Source organism: Taudactylus pleione, unplaced genomic scaffold (genome assembly GCF_031769625.1).
Source record: "Taudactylus pleione unplaced genomic scaffold, aTauple2 ptg000137l, whole genome shotgun sequence".
In the NCBI taxonomy this organism is placed as follows: Eukaryota; Metazoa; Chordata; class Amphibia; order Anura; family Myobatrachidae; genus Taudactylus; species Taudactylus pleione.
Window position 1 is genome coordinate 4,959,890 of NW_028284539.1, and position 19,893 is coordinate 4,979,782.

At 45.9% G+C, this 19,893-nt stretch overlaps 1 protein-coding gene across 9 annotated transcripts in view; it reads left to right on the forward strand.

Annotated features, from left to right (window-relative positions):
* LOC148522870 (poly(rC)-binding protein 3-like) overlaps positions 1-19,893 on the forward strand; it is a 1,341,444-nt gene that overhangs the window by 1,078,787 nt on the left and 242,764 nt on the right. For 6 of the 9 annotated variants that reach the window (XM_088473625.1, XM_088473627.1, XM_088473623.1 and 3 more), the window contains one exon: positions 10,622-10,693. The exons of the other annotated variants lie outside the window; for them this stretch is intronic. The gene's annotated coding sequence lies outside the window, so the exon portion shown is untranslated. The remainder of the gene's footprint in view (positions 1-10,621; positions 10,694-19,893) is intronic. 9 annotated transcript variants of the gene reach the window in all.

Below are 19,893 nucleotides of genomic sequence, written 5' to 3' on the forward strand. Positions count from 1 at the left end.
CTTGTTGTCAGGTGTCCCATGCTTGTTGTCAGGTGTTCCATGCTCGTTGTCAGGTGTTCCATGCTCGTTGCCAGGGGTTTCATGTTTGTTGTCAGGGGTTTCATTCTCGTTGTCAGGGGTTTCACGCTGGTTGCCAGGGGTTTTACACTCATTGCCAGGGGTTTCACTGGAGAAGATGCAGCTTTCTGTATTTTCTCCCGGCAGCGCCAGCGTTCCCAGCACTTCTGGGAACGCTATGTGCAATGCACTTGCCTGACAGACACTAGAGGTCCAGTAGGACCTCTAGCATCTGTCTCCTCCTAGGCGGTGGCCATTTTTGGAGGGCCGTTTTCAGCAGATTCCCGCATGGAATCTGCAGCCTGCAAGCCACTTGCGCCCCACAAGCCTCCGTGCCCCCAAGCCACTGCGGGGTCTTCGGGGGCTGAGTCAGCCCTTCAGCACCCCCTCAAATCCGGCGACCAGTGCACGTGCACCTCTAGCCCCCCCCTAGTTGCAGCCCTTCTATAACTACATCCCATTGTTATGTATTAATTTCAGGAACTCAGTTTAAGGCCCTTGAATATAAGGACAATATAAACTATGATATAATTCTGCATGTTTGTTTAAGACTGACTTTCACTTGCAATATTTGGAATTGATTGGTGGAGGCAATTGTATTTTAATTTCGTAATCCTGGCAGTGTTTCTGATGTTGACAATGAAAGCTAACTACTTATAGAAACTACCAGCAACTATATCCTGCTTGTAAACTTAACAGTTGTACATACTTTGTATGATGAATATGTAAATGATCAGGGTGTTTCTGGAGGTTGGAAGAAACAGAGGGCTCGACTCAGACCCGCTCGCTAGATGCGTTCACTCGCTAGATGCGTATGCAAATTCTGCAAAGCAGGCGATCGCACAGCAAGGCATTAAAACGCCCACTATGTCTTAGCATGTGATCGCATTGTGTATGCAGACGCTCACCAGCCTGTCTTAAGACACCCACTTGCGCACATCATCTCCAGGAAGTGTATGCAACTATCGGTAACATCGAGTACCATCGGATGCGATCGCAGCACTTGTGGTTGGCCATACCCTGCCGCAAGCACTGCGAGCGCTTCAGTATAGATTTCAGCCAAGTGACGTGTACTATGACGCTGCCTTTTTATTAAGCACGCCTCTGAAACGACATTAAGATGCTCAGGCACGCCTGTGTTCGCACCTCCACTCCCCCGTATAGCGACCAGCCCCTGTCACCACCCACAAACGGCTTCTCCTGTCACTCATTCAGCCGGCTGTCTATGCACAGCGAGCCAACGCTTCCCGATCGCTCGCACTGGTTCATGCACACGTGCGCATAAGCAGAATGCAAACAATCGGCTGGCTGCGTGCGAACGCATCCTAGCGAGCCGGTCTGAATCAGGCCCAGATTTCCTTACAGAGACAAACAATTATATCCATAAAATGTAATTTAATGGTAACAATGTCATACTGTATGTATAAACTAGGGGTGAGCGGGTTCGGATTTCTGAAATCCGAACCCCCCTGAGCCCCCCCGATCCGAGTCCGATCCGAGTCAGGCTCGACTTTTCCCGCCTGACTCGGATCTGAAATCGAGGCAAAACGTCATCATCCCGCCTTCCGAGTCTCGCGGGTTTTGGATCCTATATAAGGTACCCGCGTCGGCGCCATTTTCTCACTCGGCTGTGGACAGTGAAGAGGGAGGGTGGGAGTTAGGGCTGTGTAGTGTAGTGTAGTGTAGTGTAGTGTAGTGCTGCTGTTGTCCACTACTTCAAAGTCCATAGGGGCTGGCTGTGTTGTGCTGTGCTGCTGTTGTTAATAGGGGCTGTGTCCACTACTTCAAAGTCCATAGGGGCTGGCTGGACTGTGTTGTGCAGTCAGTTCTCCATAGGGGCTGTGTCCACTCCAAAGTCCTGTGCAGTGTCCCAGTCCTAAAGGGGTGCTGTAGTGTTGTCCAGGGGGTGCTCTGTCCATCAGGGGTGCTCCCCCCAAGTGCTAAAAAAATAATATATTTTCTGTGTTTGTGAATTGTGTGCGCAGTAGCCGCATGTGCATCAACAAAGTAGTGCCAAGCGTGCGCCTGTGTCATAAGTAAAGGGCCAGCTGGCTTGACCGTTAAAGGGTGCTGTAACCCCCGAAAGTACACTCCAGTCCAAACCAAAAAAAAATTATTTTCTGTGTTTGTGAATTGTGTGCGCAGTAGCCGCACGTGCATCAACAAAGTAGTGCCAAGCGTGCGCCTGTGTCATAAGTAAAGGGCCGGCTGGCTTGACCGTTAAGGGTGCTGTAACCCCCGAAAGTACACTCCAGTCCAAACCAAAAAAAAAATTATTTTCTGTGTTTGTGAATTGTGTGCGCAGTAGCCGCACGTGCATCAACAAAGTAGTGCCAAGCGTGCGCCTGTGTCATAAGTAAAGGGCCGGCTGGCTTGACCGTTAAGGGTGCTGTAACCCCCGAAAGTACACTCCAGTCCAAACCAAAAAAAAAATTATTTTCTGTGTTTGTGAATTGTGTGCGCAGTAGCCGCACGTGCATCAACAAAGTAGTGCCAAGCGTGCACCTGTGTCATAAGTAAAGGGCCGGCTGGCTTGACCGTTAAGGGTGCTGTAACCCCCGAAAGTACACTCCAGTCCAAACCAAAAAAAAAATTATTTTCTGTGTTTGTGAATTGTGTGCGCAGTAGCCGCACGTGCATCAACAAAGTAGTGCCAAGCGTGCACCTGTGTCATAAGTAAAGGGCCGGCTGGCTTGACCGTTAAAGGGTGCTGTAACCCCCAAAGTACACTCCAGTCCAAACCAAAAAAAAATTATTTTCTGTGTTTGTGAATTGTGTGCGCAGTAGCCGCACGTGCATCAACAAAGTAGTGCCAAGCGTGCGCCTGTGTCATAAGTAAAGGGCCGGCTGGCTTGACCGTTAAAGGGTGCTGTAACCCACAAAGTACACTCCAGTCCAAACCAAAAAAAAAATTATTTTCTGTGTTTAGCCGCACGTATATATCAAATCGATATAACATAAATGGAGGACCAAACTTTCTCCGATAAAAATAAAATAGAGAAAGATCAAGAACCACTTCCTCCTAGTGCTGAAGCTGCTGCCACTAGTCATGACATAGACGATAACATGCCATCAACGTCGTCTGCCAAGGCCGATGCCCAATGTCATAGTAGAGGGCACATACAATCCCAAATGGCAAAGTTCAGGAAAATGACCTTGAAAAAGACATTTAAATCAGCTGAAGAGAAACGTAAACTTGCCAATATGCCATTTACGACACGGAGTGGCAAGGAACGGCTAAGGTCGATCCCTAGTATGTTCATGACTAGTGGTTCAGCTTCACATGACGATGGAAGCCCTCCTCCCACTAAAAAAATCAAAAGAGTTAAGCTGGCAAAAGCACAGCGAAGAACTGTGCTTTCTAAGAAGATATCACAAATCCCCAAGGAGAGTCCAAGTGTGGTGGTGGTTGCGATGCCTGACCTTCCCAGCACTGGACGGGAAGAGGTGGCTCTTTCCACCATTTGCACGCCCCCTGCAAGTGCTGAAAGGAGCACCCACAGTCCACTTGCTGATATGCAAATTGAAGATGTCACTGTTGAAGTACAACAGGATGAGGATACTGGTGTAGCTGGCGCTGAGGAGGAAGTTGGCGAGGAGGATTCTGATGGTGATGTGGTTTGTTTAAATCAGGCTCCGGGGGAGACAGTTGTTGTCCGTGGGATGAAAAAGCCCATCACGGTCATGCCTGGGCAGAAGACCAAACATTCCACCTCTTTGGTCTGGCAATATTTCTATCCAAATCCGGACAACAACTGTCTTGCCATATGTACCATATGTAAAGGTGAAATAAGTAGGGGTAGGGACGTCAACCACCTAGGAACATCCTCCCTTATACGGCACCTGCAGCGCGTTCATAAAAAGTTACTGTCAAGTTCAGAAACTTTGGCTAAGACCGTAAGCAGTCCAGGGACACCTAAATCCCGTTGTCCTGTTGTATCCAAGCGCCTGCAAACCACACCGTCAACTCCCTCCTCGTCAATTTCCTCCTTAGTCAGGATCGGAAGTAGTCCTGCAGGCCATGTCACTGGCATGACTGACTCTCCTATCCGGGATTCCTCTGGAGGATCCTGCATTGCTACGCCTACTGCTGCCGCTGCTGCTGTTGCTGCTGCTGGGAGTCGTTCATCATCCCAGAGAGGAAGTAGGAACACCACTACTTTTACTAAACAATTGACCCTCCAGCAGTCCTTAGCGAGGAGGATGAAGTACGACAGCAGTCATCCTGAAGCAAAACGTATAACTGAGGCCTTGACTGCTATGTTGGTGTTAGACGTGCGTCCGGTATCCGCCATTAGTGCAGTGGGATTTAGACAATTGATGGAGGTAGTGTGTCCCCGGTTCCAAATCCCATCTAGATTCCACTTCACTAGGCAGGCGATACCGAGACTGTACAGAAACGTCAGAAAAAGTGTCCTCAGTGTCCTGAAAAATGCCGTTGTACACAATGTCCACTTAACCACGGACATGTGGACAAGTGGAACAGGGCAGACTAAGGACTATATGACTGTGACAGACCACTGGGTAGATGTATCACCTTACGCAGCAACAGCAGCAGCGTCACCAGTAGCAGCATCTCAGAAATGCCAGCTCGTTACAAGGCAGGCTACGCTGTGTATCACCGGTTTCAGTAAGAGGCACACCGCCGACAACCTCTTAGAGAAACTGAGGGAAATCATCGCCCAGTGGCTTACCCCACTTAGACTCTCCTGGGGATTTGTGATATCTGACAACGCCACCAATATTGTGCGGGCATTACATCTGGGCAAATTCCAGCACGTCCCATGTTTTGCTCACACAATAAACTTGGTGGTGCAGAATTTTCTGAAAAGCGACAGGGGCGTGCAGGAGACGCTTTGGGTGGCCCGAAAAATTTCTGGCCACTTTCGCCATTCAGCGACTGCGTGCCGAAGACTGGAGCGCCAGCAAACACTCTTGAACCTGCCCCGCCATCACCTGAAGCAAGAGGTTGTGACGCGGTGGAACTCAACCCTCTATATGCTTCAGAGGATGGAGGAGCAGCAAAAGGCCATACAAGCCTATACATCCACCTATGACATAGGCAAAGGAGGGGGTATGCACCTGACTCAAGCGCAGTGGAGAATGATTTCCGTGTTGTGCAAGGTTCTCCAGCCCTTCGAACTTGCCACACGTGAAGTCAGTTCAGACACTGCCAGCTTGAGTCAGGTCATTCCCCTCATCAGGCTTTTGCAGAAGCAGCTGGAGAAAGTGAAGGAGGAGCTAAGACGGAGCGATTCCGCTCGGCATGTGGGACTTGTGGATGAAGCCCTTCATTCGCTTTGCCAGGATTCCAGGGTGGTCAATCTGTTGAAATCAGACCACTACGTTTTGGCCACCGTGCTCGATCCTAGGTTTAAAGCCTATGTGGTGTCTCTCTTTCCGGCCGACACAAGCCTGCAGAGGTGCAAAGACATGCTGGTGAACACACTGTCAGCTGAAGCGGAACGTGACATGTCAACGGCTCCTTCTTCATTTTCTCCTGCAACTGGGGCTGCCAGGAAAAAACTTAGGTATCCTAAGCAACCCGCTGGCGGTGATGCAGGGCAGGCAGGACCAAGTTTGGACATCTGGTCCGGACTGAAGGACCTGGCAACAATTTCTGACATGTCTACTGTCACTGCATATGATACTGTCACCATTGACAGAATGGTGGAGGATTACATCGGTGACAGCATCCAAGTAGGCATGGCAGACAGTCCATACCTGTACTGGCAGGAAAAAGAGGCAATTTGGAGGCCCCTGTACAAACTGGCTCTATTTTACCTGAGTTGCCCCCCCTCCCGTGTGTACTCCGAAAGAGTGTTTAGTGCAGCCGGGAACCTTGTCAGCGAAAGGCGTAGGAGGTTGCTTCCACAGAATGTGGAGAAGATGATGTTCATCAAAATGAATTATCAGCTCTTCCAGGGAGACCAGCCTCCAGAAGGTACAGAGGGACCTGTGGTGGTGGATTCAAGTGGGGACGAGTTAATACTTTGTGAGGATGAGGATGTACACACTGAAGAGGGTGAGGAATCGGTGGATGAGGAGGATGAGGATGACATCTTGCCTCCATAGAGCCAGTTTGTGCAGGGACACATTAATTGCCAGCTTGTTTTGTGGGGGCCCAAACGAACCAATCATTTCAGCCACAGTTGTGTGGCAGACCCTGGCGCTGAAATGATTGGTTTGTTAAAGTGTGCATGTCCTGTTTATACAACATAAGGGTGGGAGGGAGGGCCCAAGGACAATTCCATCTTGCACCTCTTTTTTTTCTTTGCATTATGTACAGTTTGGGGCCTAGTTTTTCAAACTGCCATCCTGTCTGCCACTGCAGTTTCACGCCTAGATGGGTCACGTGTTTGTGCCGCCCACTCGTGTCGCTTAGCATAGTCATCCAGCTACCTCGGTGCAACGTTTTGGACATAAAAACACTATTGTGAGGTGTGAGGTGTTCAGAATAGACTGGAAATGAGTGGAAATTAAGGTTATTGAGGTTAATAATAGCATAGGAGCAGAAAAACCTACAAATTCTGTGATTTTAGCTGTTTTTATGCTTTTTTAAAAAAAAATACAGATCCAAAACACAAAACCCAGAACCCAAAACACGGAAGGGTGGTTTTGGCAAAACCAATCCAGATCCAAAACACGAAGAAAGATCCAGATCCAAAACCAAAACACAAAACACGAAAAGTGGCCGGTGCACACCCCTAGTATAAACAGCCAAAAATATTCTTCAATTGGTGGTGCTTTAAAGGAAGCAGAGGTATGTCAATTGAATGTTACCTTCTAGCACCTATTTTCTAAGTTTCCTACATACATGCCGACATTCAGTTCCTTCCTTCCAGGGAGCTGAATGTCTGTGCACAGCGGGGCCGCGGCTGGGTAATGATGCGGTTTTAGGGGTGGAGCCACGTGATTGCGTCATCGTGGCCCCGCCCCCTCTTCACAATGCCGAAAATATTGGAATTGTGAAGCAGGGGGCGGAGCCACGATGACGCGATTCAACGCAAATCACATCATCGGGCCCCCTGCTGCGGGGGTTTCTTGTAGTAGTTGGGGGGGGGTCAGGCGGCAGCCGAGGGGCTTGCCTGCCTTTCCGGGGGGTCGGGAGCGGTACCCAATTTCGGGTGGCTCCCGACAAAATCGGGAGGCTAGTCAAGCCTGGTTTCCTATATAGAAACCAGAAAAAAAAATAGCCAGTCTTTTTTTACATTCAAAATGATGGAAAAAACTTAAGTCTTGGCAACCTCCTCCCTAATACGAGCCCATTGTTCCATATCTAGGGTTTGCCCCATGTCCTCCTCCCAGCAAATCTGATAGGCTTTAATGGTTGCTTGAATTTAAGGAGTACGGAGTACAGGGAGGAAATTTGACCTCTGGGGGATGACCTGTGAAGGCAGAGCGCCTCAAGGGAGTTTGGATGCAAGAAGTCTTTGGTTTAATAATGCTGTGGGTTAGCTAGAGTAGGATCTAGGGTTCATGTCCAGAAGGTAATGCAGAGTTTCCCAAACTCCGCCTTTACAGTCCAAGTTTTAAGGCTATCAATGCTTAAGCCCAGATGATTAAATCAGATTGACTGTGGTACTAATTAAGTCACCTGTGCTCAAGCATGGATATCCTTAATTCCTGGACTGTAATGACAGAGTTTGGGAAACTCTGCCATAGTGGGTTGCTAAATAGCTTATAAGTGCAAACACAATAGTCCAAAATGGAGAGTGTAAAGGGAAGAGTAGATGGGTGGCATGCTATAGGTGGCCTATGTTTAGGTTCTAATCCAGATTAGGGAGAATGGAGAGAACATTTCCATCTGGGAAGCTTTCATATCCACCCATATTCTAGGATGGTATCCAATTAGGCGTGATCGGTGAATAACGGGTTTTTTTTCGCCGACTATCACCGTTTTTCTTTGATTTTTTTTCACCCTATCCTATTATTTCATCTGAAATAATAGGATATTTCCCCCGAAAACCCATAAGATCCGCGATAAGCTTGCAGGCCTATGTGTTTTCGCCATTTCATGGGTGAAAAAACGGCACTTATAGTGGTTTAATTTTCGTGACACATCAGGTCCCGAAAAAAAAGCCCTGAAAGTGCGCTGGCGTGTTGGACGGACTTCGGGGCTAAATGTATAGCCCATTAGCGCCCGAACAATGTTTGGGACTAGTTGGATACCCCCTTAGTGTCGATATTTGTCAGAATGGCTTGTGTGAGGTGGGCAGCTAGAATATATATATACAGCCATACGCCTGATAGTGTAGTAATATTAGTAAATGGCTTTAGGTGCACAAATGTGCTTACCATAAATAAAATCTTAAAGGCTTATCTAATTTCCAGATGTAGAATTCTTAATAGATAATGTGTGTCTGGTTTCCGTCGGCTGAAGAACCTTCGAGGGGCTCATGTGGACCCATGAGAAGAGAGAACCTACAACCGAGTAGGAAGCCACATTTAGTATATAAAATTGCATACATAAAAACACAAGAGGAAAAAGAGTTTAAGGGGCCTATTCATCATACCTAAACTTTCTCTGGAGGTAATTAGGTTTAGAACTCGCATGGAGTTCTACCTAATTACCGGAGGAATTCATCATTCCTCCTCTCCATAACTATTCTGAAAGCTGTCATTGTTGCGATGACAGCTTTTCGGGAAATAGTTATTCCTATCTACACTAACTTACCGCAGCTGGAATCCGTGCTGCGCATGCGCTGTTACATTCGTAAAACCAGCGCATGCGCAGCACCACCTACAGCTGCGGTAATTTTGTGACCCCTCCCACCCCCTGACCCCCCTCCGCTCACCTCCCCCCCGTCCCCGCACTTACCTGCCCGCTGCAGCGCCTCCGGCTCCAGTGGCTGGTCTGACATGTGTTCTCAAAGCTGACCACAGTAGTTTAGAAAAAAAAAAAAGTTTTTTTTTCTAAACTTTATTGTGTTATGCTGGGAGAACACTTGTCAGACCAGCCTCCGGATCCAGGGGACGGGCCAGAGCGCTGGAGGGAGATGTCGTGGGACCTGTCCAAACTGACACAGGTAAGTGTTACCTGCTATTCGCCACCTCACAGTGGCGAATAGTAACTCAATTAAATTCCGAAAATACATAATTTTCGGAATTTGATGAATACCATAATTCCACATCCCCATACTAATGTATGGGGAGTGTGTAAATTAATGCAGGGGACTTAACCAGGAGATATCAGTGATATCTCCTGTGTTATGTCTCTTCATGAATACTAAAATAACGTTAATTAAGGAAAATGGCCTTAAAAACGTTATTTTAGTGTTGATGAATAGGCCCCTAAGACAGTGTTATGAAAACGATGTTATAGAAATGGGGCTATTTCATCGCTATTTATTGAGGCCATTAGGTAAGAGACAGGGGCGTATCTAAAATGGTTGCAGGGTGTGCGGTTCTCACGGGCCTCTGGGACCAGGGGGCCCGCACCGTACATCCTGCACCCATATTATGGAAAGCTTACCTCTCCGAGGTCCCATGTCGGGTATCCCAGCTCTGCTCAAACACCGGAAAATGTCCGCCGTGCCCATTTTTCCATCGTTTTGTGCATGCGCTGTGAGGAAATCAGGGGGAAATGGTGGCGTGCAATTTCCCAGGAGATCTGCGAATGCGCAATAGACTCCGGGCACACTTCAGTGCCCAGAGTCTATTGATTCTGCGGTGGCCGGCCAGCCGAGTCAGTAGGCTGCCGGCCGCTGCAGTGAGAGGAGGGGGTCCATGATCCGGGATGCACACGGGACCCCTCATCTCTAAAGACGCCCCTGCTGGGAGAGTGTTTAGTTTGAAAATCCAGAACATTTCTCCCTGTGAAAGTTTAACAGCGAGGTCTCTGTCTCTTGGGCACAATGTAACATGTTCGATACCTCTGTATGTTAAATGTTCTAGATTAGAATCATGATGGGTTTTGAAATGTCTGGACACTGAGTGGCTCTCAATCTTATTTTTGATATTCCAGACATGCTCCTGAATTCTAAACTTTAAATTTATTTTTGTATTCCCCACATATTTTAAAACACAAGGGCATTCTAACAAATAAATTACCGAAGAAGTATTGCAGTTGATGAACCGTTAAAATTAGAAAAGGTTCTTTTACTTGGGTTGCATCGTCCACATTTGTAAGATCCAATATATTTATTAGAATCTCTACTAGCAGAATTAGTTTGCCTCAGCATGCTCAAGGCCAGGATGTCTTTGAGGTTTCTTTCTTTTTTGAAAATGATAATCTTAAAATAATTTTCTTTTCGTATGCACACTATAATTTGAGCACCTTTGACGATTTTCTAATAACTACACTATCGAGAGAGAGAGAGAGAGAGAGAGAGAGAGAGAGAGAGAGAGAATAAGAGAATATGAATGCAGATGATAGTCAGGGCAGATGAAAAGTTAATTTTAGTTACATAAAATTAGAACACTGGTAAATAAAATGTTTTATTGCTACTGTATGCTGCATGCATATTTTTTAAAAACTTACTGAATCCTTTCAAACAAAATACCTTTCTGGCTGTGTCCCCCAAAAATTTACCTTTTTTTGTATTATCTCTTTTGTTTGTAGAGGGAAGTACTTTTTGGCATTGTCGTGTCCTGTCCCTGTAGAAGTAAGAATCAGGAATACAGAAGCAGACTGGTATGGATCATTATTAGACCACTTACAGTATGCCAGACAAGTGCAAGTTCCAGTATATTGTCTTTAAAATTAACAAACATTTCCTATTTTAGCTAAGTATGTTACAGAACAAACAGTTTTTTTCAAAAACTTATGTGAAGGATGATTCTATAAAGTGAGAACAAATTCCTATTGCCATTTTGTCATTTCAGCATTTTAATTAGGGGTGAGCGGGTTCGGATTTCTGAAATCCGAACCCCCCCGAGCCCCCCCGATCCGAGTCAGAGCCGAGTCAGGCTCGACTTTTCCCGCCTGACTCGGATCTGAAATCGAGGCAAAACGTCATCATCCCGCCTTCCGAGTCTCGCGGGTTTTGGATCCTATATAAGGTACCCGCGTCGGCGCCATTTTCTCACTCGGCTGTGGACAGTGAAGAGGGAGGGTGGGAGTTAGGGCTGGCTGGGCTGTGTAGTGTAGTGTAGTGCAGAGTAGTGTTGTGCTGTGCTGTGCAGCTGTTGTCCACTACTTCAAAGTCCATAGGGGCTGGCTGTGTTGTGCTGTGCTGCTGTTGTTAATAGGGGCTGTGTCCACTACTTCAAAGTCCATAGGGGCTGGCTGGACTGTGTTGTGCAGTCAGTTCTCCATAGGGGCTGTGTCCACTCCAAAGTCCTGTGCAGTGTCCCAGTCCTAAAGGGGTGCTGTAGTGTTGTCCAGGGGGTGCTCTGTCCATCAGGGGTGCTCCCCCCAAGTGCTAAAAAAATAATATTTTTTGTGTTTGTGAATTGTGTGCGCAGTAGCCGCACGTGCATCAACAAAGTAGTGCCAAGCGTGCGCCTGTGTCATAAGTAAAGGGCCGGCTGGCTTGACCGTTAAAGGGTGCTGTAACCCCCAAAGTACACTCCAGTCCAAACCAAAAAAAAAAATATTTTCTATGTTTGTGAATTGTGTGCGCAGTAGCCGCATGTGCATCAACAAAGTAGTGCCAAGCGTGCGCCTGTGTCATAAGTAAAGGGCCGGCTGGCTTGACTGTGAAAGGGTGCTGTAACCCCCAAAGTACACTCCAAACCAAAAAAAAAATATTTTCTGTGTTTGTGAATTGTGAGCGCAGTAGCCGCACGTGCATCAACAAAGTAGTGCCAAGCGTGTGCCTGTGTCATAAGTAAAGGGCCAGCTGGTTTGACCGTTAAAGGGTGCTGTAACCCCCAAAGTACACTCCAGTCCAAACCAAAACAAAAAATATTTTCTGTGTTTGTGAATTGTGTGCGCAGTAGCTGCACGTGCATCAACAAAGGAGCAGCGCCAAGCGTGCGCCTGTGTCCCATAAGTAAAGAGCCGGCTGGCTCATTTCTTAAAGGGTGGTGTAACCCACAAAGTGCACTACTCTCCAGCAAAAATAAAAAAATATTTTCTGTGTTTGTGTGCGCCTTAGCCGCACGTATATATCAATATAACATAAATGGAGGACCAAACTTTCTCCGATAAAAATAAAATAGGGAAAGATCAAGAACCACTTCCTCCTAGTGCTGTTGCTGCTGCTGGGAGTTGTTCATCATCCCAGAGAGGAAGTAGGAACATCACTACTTTTACTAAACAATTGACCCTCCAACAGTCCCTAGCGATGAGGATGAAGTACGACAGCAGTCATCCTGAAGCAAAACGTATAACTGAGGCCTTGACTGCTATGTTGGTGTTAGACGTGCGTCCGGTATCCGCCATTAGTGCAGTGGGATTTAGACAATTGATGGAGGTAGTGTGTCCCCGGTTCCAAATCCCGTCTAGATTCCACCTGCATCCCCAAAGCAGCAGCGACAAGCATGCGTCTGTCTGTTAAAGGAAGGTGTAACCCTCAAAGTGCGCTCCACAAACAATAAAAATATTCTTCTTTTTTCTGTCTTTGTGAATTGTGTGGGCTGTAGCCGCACTTGCATCCTCAAAAGCAGCAGCGACAAGCGTGTGTCTGTCTGTTAAAGGGTGGTGTAACCCTCAAAGTGCGCTCCACAAACAATAAAAATATTCTTCTTTTTTTTTCTGTCTTTGTGAAATGTGTGGGCTGTAGCCGCACCTGCATCCTTAAAGCAGCAGCGACAAGCGTGCGTCTGTCTGTTAAAGGGTGGTGACACCCTCAAAGTGTGCTACACAAACAATAAAAATATTGTTCTTTTTTTTCTGTCTTTGTGAATTGTGTGGGCTGTAGCCGCACTTGCATCCTCAAAGCAGCAGCGACAAGCGTGCGTCTGTCTGTTAAAGGGTGGTGACACCCTCAAAGTGTGCTACATAAACAATAAAAATATTCTTCTTTTTTCTGTCTTTGTGAATTGTGTGGGCTGTAGCCGCACTTGCATCCTCAAAGCAGCAGCGACAAGCGTGCGTCTGTCTGTTAAAGGGTGGTGTAACCCTCAAAGTGCGCTCCACAAACAATAAAAATATTCTTCTTTTTTTTCTGTCTTTGTGAATTGTGTGGGCTGTAGCCGCACTTGCATCCTCAAAGCAGCAGCGACAAGCGTGCGTCTGTCTGTTAAAGGGTGGTGTAACCCTCAAAGTGCTCCAAAAAATAAAAAACTATTTTTTTAATGTGTTTGTGACTTGTGTGCGATGTAGCCGCACGTGCATCAACATAGTAGCAGCGCCAAGCGTGCGCCTGTGTCATAAGTCAAGGGCTGGTTTGGACATCTGGTCTTGACTGAAGGACGTGCCAACAATTTCTGAAAAGTCTACTGTCACTGATACTGTCCTCAAAGCAGCAGCGACAAGCGTGCGTCTGTCTGTTAAAGGGTGGTGACACCCTCAAAGTGTGCTACACAAACAATAAAAATATTCTTCTTTTTTTTTCTGTCTTTGTGAATTGTGTGGGCTGTAGCCGCACTTGCATCCTCCGACATCTTGCCTCTGTAGAGCCAGTATGTGCATGGACAGATTAATTGCCAGCTTGTTTTGTGGGGGCCCAAACGAACCAATCATTTCAGCCACAGTCGTGTGGCAGACCCTGGCGCTGAAATGTTTGGTTTGTTAAAGTGTGCATGTCCTGTTTATACAACATAAGGGTGGGTGGGAGGGCCCAAGGACAATTCCATCTTGCACCTCTTTTTTTTCTTTGCATTATGTATAGTTTGGGGCCTAGTTTTTCAAACTGCCATCCTGTCTGCCACTGCAGTGTCACTCCTAGATGGACCACGTGTTTGTGCCGCCCACTCGTATCTGTTAGCATAGTCATCCAGCTACCTCGGTGCAACCTTTTGGACATAAAAACACTATTGTGAGGTGTGAGGTGTTCAGAATAGACTGGAAATGAGTGGAAATTAAGGTTATTGAGGTTAATAATAGCATAGGAGCAGAAAAACCCACAAATTCTGTGATTTTAGCTGTTTTTATGCTTTTTTTCAAAAAAATACAGATCCAAAACACAAAACCCAGAACCCAAAACAGGGAAGGGTGGTTTTGGCAAAACCAATCCAGATCCAAAACACGAAGAAAGATCCAGATCCAAAACGAAAACACAAAACACGAAAAGTGGCCGGTGCACACCCCTAATTTTAATATAGTTATTATATTAAATCGCATGCATTTTTAGTTTCCTTCACAAGTGATAGTGTCATTTTTCTCTATTTCAACATAAGCAAACAAAATGATAATAAGTACAGCGTCATGTATGTGGTTAGTGACATATTTGCAACTCAGGTAATAGTCCTAATCAACATTGATCAAATAATGAAACAATAAATTAAAAAGTAGTAGGCCTAATTTAATGTGGAAAATAAATTTGCTAAGCACTAGATGTACAAAAGAGTGTGCTTTTTTAAAAGAAAAAAAAATGCTGTGTCATTATGCAATTGTTTTTTTGTCACCATAATATTCTTGTGTAAATTGTTTGGTTTAATTTATGTATGTAGTTAATGCATATGCACTTTATGGCTAATGCAGTGTTAACATACACCTGTGTGGAGCATGTCAGTGAGGTTTCCTAGCATAGAGCTCAGACCCTTAGGGGTGATGGTGTGAAGTTACATCTGCCCCACATAGGCGTTGCGTGTTGGTCACCATTTTATTGGATGTAAGCAAATTTAATATACTGAAAAATTAAAATAATAAACAAACTGGTATTTTACTAACAAGGGGGGCATGTTTCGGGTGATTTTCTGGTGAGATGGTCTAATTCCAGGAAATTTCAGCTAACCCATTCATGGGGTATCTTCAGAACTGATTCAAGAAGAAACCACTCTTATTGGTCCCAGGAACTAGAATTATTCAAAGAAAGAAATGTTCACCACAACAAGAAACTAACTGACTAATTGTGTGTCAAAAAACAGTGTCTACATTTGTATTGTTTACATCTTCCTAGTGCCCTCAGATCTTTTTTTTTTGTATGTTTATATGGGATGTAGTCTGCATCCCGGCATGCGGGAATGTTGACGGTCTGAATACTGGCGTCGAAATCCCGACAGGTCGGGATCCCGGCACCAGTATCCTGATCGTCGGCATCCTGAAGGTAATTATCGGGGTGTTAGGAGGATGTTAGGGTTCGGGGTTAGGGTTAGGCACTTGGGGAGGGAGTGTTAGGATTAGGGAGCGGAGAGGGGGAGGTTAGGTTTAGGCACTAGGGGGGGAGTATAGGTCTAGGCATCGGGGAGGGGGTGTTAGGTTTAGGGTGCGGGGAGGGGGAGGTTAGGCTTAGGCACTAGGGGGGGAGGTTAGGGTTAGGTAATGGGGAGGGAGGGTTAAGGTTAGGATAGGGGTTAGGAAAAGACTTACCTTTAGTCCCTATGGGTGTTGGGATTCTGGCTGTCGGGATGCCGCTGTCAGTATTCTAACCAGCGGTATCCAGACAGCTGGGATTTCATACCCAACCTATATATATATATATATATATATATATATATATATATGTACTTACAAACACACACAAATATATATATTTCTATCTATATATACATACAGCATTCACACCTACACAAGAAAGACAGTATGTGAGTCCCAGGGATCCATAATTTATAAAATATGAGGTCCTACCTCTTGGTTTCAGGGTCCCAACATAATGTAAAATAGTGAAGGGTATTCAATTGATTGCAATGTTGAATAGCCCCGGGAAGGAGGACCCAGAGCTATTCAATTGACCGCAATGTTAAGCCGATTAAGGAGGATTTCAGCTTCACCCTCCTGAGGTGACCGCAGAAATCCAATTCACGTGCCGGCTGCGATGCTGTTTTAAAGCATAGCATGACGCTAATAGCATCCTCCCAGCCAGCACTTAAGACGGAAAATGTAGGTTCTCACGACTAAAGACCTTAGATGCGCTAACCAGCATTACCCGACTTAAGTGCTTCTAGTGGGACGAAACAGCGCGCTGTTAAGTCTGACTAGAAGCACTTACATTTGTGAACTGAATAGCTCCGTGACCTCCTTTCCATGGCTATTCAGCATTGCAATCAATCAAACCGCCCCCAGTGAGAGGAATAAGGAAACAATAGTGTAACCAACCATTCTGTAGAGCACAATGCTTGGACTGTATTTAATCAGTGCATATAATTTTACACAAGCAGACAGGAGTCTTTACCCTAAAGATATCTGCAATGTTCTTTAGGACATAAGGGGAGCTGTAAATCATACACAGAGACTGTATACTTCAGAGTTGCAGGACAGAGGACAGTGAGGGGGTATGACTGTATGGCACTTGCTTGGAGATAAGACATCTGCGATTCAATTCCTGTATATATCACCTTCAAAAGACAAAACGGAAGCACCAAATCTGTGCACTTAAAACCGCCATGCCGCTGCCAAAACTCATTATTCCCCATTCAACTCACAATACAGTGAAGATTTTAAAATGGTCACTATCAGTATTTTAGTAGTGACCCCATTGCATACTATGCCACATAGTAGTGACCATTGATGCACATTATCCCAGATAGTAGTGCCCCCAGTACATATGTTGTACCTGATTTAGAGCCGCACACAATGCAGATGTTGATGTAATTAGGCAATTTCTTGCAACTATGCTAAAATCCATGCATTACACAGAGTGTATACACAGCGGCGCTTTTGTTAAAGAGACACATGGTATCAGAAATGTTGTGGAAAAGTAATGAGCGCTCCTGGGAGGTCGGCTAAAAATACATCCAAAAATGGTCCGTTGAGTGGGTGTTATGGGAGTGTTGTGGTTATGTCAGGCATAGGAGGCCATGGTCAGATGAAGACACTGCAGATGCCATAGGCTGGTGCAAGTTTGAATGGTGTGAACAATGGTGGCATATAAGGACGCAGATCGGTATTACTGCATGTCTGGGCACTAAAAGTAGACGTTGCAGACCTTGCATGTTCAGCTGTACATAAGGGATGGAGTTTCTAGTGGCATTTGCATAAAATTGCAGATAGGCGACTGCCAGTACACGTTACTGTGTGCACTACTGCATGCGACTCCTCAAATCAGGACCTATGCCATATTTTAGTCCCCAGGTACACATTATGCCACATGGTAGTTGCCCTGTTACACATTATTATTATTATTATTATTATTATTATTATTATTATTATTATCATTTATTTATATGGCGCCACAAGTGTTCCGCAGCTCCTTACAAAGTACATAAACAAATAGGTTGACCAGTGACTTACAGTACAGTAGAATACAGGACAAGGACATGGATAATATACATTGCTATATTAGCAACCATAACACCCAGATAAGCAACAGTGCAAAGTAACCAAGTGTTAGGTGCCCTAGTGGGGAGTAAGTAGTAGATAAAAGTAAGGACAATAGGGTAGAGGGCCCTGCTCAAAAGAGCTCACATTCTAAAGGGTAGGGGCAATCAAACAGGTGTGACACAGATGGGGTAGGCAGGGAGGAAGGAGTATGTAGCAGCAAGTTAAGATGAGAGCTGGAAGGCATTGATGAAGTAGTGAGTCTTGAGAGCCCGTTTGAAGGATTGTAGAGAGGTAGAGAGTCTGATGGGAAGATGGAGAGAGTTCCAAAGGTGGGGGGCAGCGCGGGCAAGATCTTGAAGGCGGGAGTGGGAGGAGGTAATCAGTTGGCATGACAGGCGGCGTCCATTTGTTGAACGAACAGGAAAGTGAAGGGAGATGAGGTCCGAGATGTAAATGGGAGAGGAATGGGTGAGGGCTTTGTAAGTTAGTGTGAAAACCTTGAATTGGGTTCTGAAAGGGAAGGGGAGCCAGTGGAGAGCTTGCAGGAGAGGGGAGGCAGATGTAGAACATTTGGAGAGGAAGGTGAGCCGAGCAGCAGCATTGAGGACTGACTGGAGAGGGGAGAGAAGGGAGTTGGGGAGGCCAGATAGGAGGAGGTTACAGTAGTCCAATCTGGAGATGACCAATGAGTGTAAGAGGGTTTTAGTGGCATCCTGGGTGAGAAAGGGTCTAATCTTGGATAATGCTACTTTGTAGTGTCCTAGTGTCTGTCACGGCTGCCGACAGTTGAGACTCCTGGGAGGAGGCAGGCCTACTAGCCACAATAAACTGGGGTGGCTTTAGGAATGACCTTTCATGAAATCTCAATAGCATGGAATAAAAGTAAGTAGAATTTATTCACAGGAAAAATATAATAGCAATGTCTCACATAAAGTCTCAACAACACAGAGGTTCACATAAGCAATAACGAGTATAGGAGAAAACTTCCCATATATAGTCTTTAACACAGAAGAGCTAATATGGTAGGGAACCCCGAGTCCAGTATGAGGCTAACACCTCAGGATGGTATAGAGGAGCTTCACCGGGGTGGAACCCTGTAGTGATGGAGATCTGGAACAGAGTGAGCCCTGTGATGCGGTGAAAGACGGAGCAGAGTTAAGCCCTGTGATGCTGTGAGGTTGAAGCAGGGTTGAGCCCTGTGATGCGATGAGGCAGAAGCAGGGTTGAGCCCTGTGATGCGGTGAGGTTCCAGAACAGGGTTGAGCCCTGCGGTGTAACTAGAATCCGGAGCGGGGTTGAGCCCCGCGATGCAATTAAGGTTGAAGCAGGGTTGAGCCCTGTGAAGCGGTGTGGTTCCGGAACAGGGTTGAGCCCTGCGGTGTGACTAGAATCCAGAACGGGGTTGAGACCCGCAATGCGGTGATGATAACTGTAACGGTGCAATTGACAACTGTAACGAAGATGGGTTCGATGTCCACAGGAGTAAGAGACAACAGGCAAAGTAAATAGTGCAGCAAAAGGTGAAACCACAGCAGTGGAGCAGAAAGCAATACTTAGGCAATGGCTATGCTGAACTCTGTAGTGCGGCTGGTAACTGGTATCAGAAGTTTAGCTGGAACATGAGCGGAGATATAGCAAGGTCCACAGCAACCCACAGGCACAGCAGGGATCTGGCAGGAGTCCACAAAACACCTGAAAGTTACGTTGCACAGACACTGAGACACAGTTAGAAACAGGCTTTATACTAGAAGTCTGTGATCCATAGGAAGTTCAGAACATGTGGCCCCCGATACACATTATGCTGCATCATAATGCACCCAAAACACTTTATTTTACATCCCAGAGCCCCAGATACACATTATGCCACATTGTAGTGTCCCCCTGATACACAAAAATACACACAAAGTCGCTACCCACCTATATTCTCTGACACGTGTGTGTATGTATATATATGTGTATATATATATATATATATATATATACACACACACACATACTCATATATACCACATAATAATTGTGTAATATTATCACATTTCCTCAATGCAGGAGTCCCAATGGCTCCCAATGCGAGGCAGATGGGACAGCATTAGAAGAGGATCAGCCATTAGGGTAGGTATGATAGCAGTGATGTCGGAAAGGAGCCGTGACGGGGTGGGTGGGGACAGAGTTCCGACAGGGGTTGTAGGCTGGATGGAGCCACGTGAGGGTGGAGGTCAGCAGAGAGGGTTCGGCCAGCCACAGAGGGAGCGGGGCTGAGCCGGGGATTGAGACAAAGGTGCTGGCTAAAATTAGTGTGCATGTGTGTATATATATTTATATCCATCTACATTCCTGTTGCAGAAGGCACCGGAGCAGAACTCTCTCTCTCTCTCTCTCTCTCTCTCTCTCTCTCTATATATATATATATATATATATGTATGTGTGTGTGTGTGTGTATATATATATATATATATATATATATAGATTCAAAAAATGGCTGGCACTCAATACTTTACATGTCCTGATGAAATTTTTCAATGAATGAAACGTTCATTGAAACGACCTGAGTAAGGTTCCTGCTGTGAGTTAGGTGTATTTACACC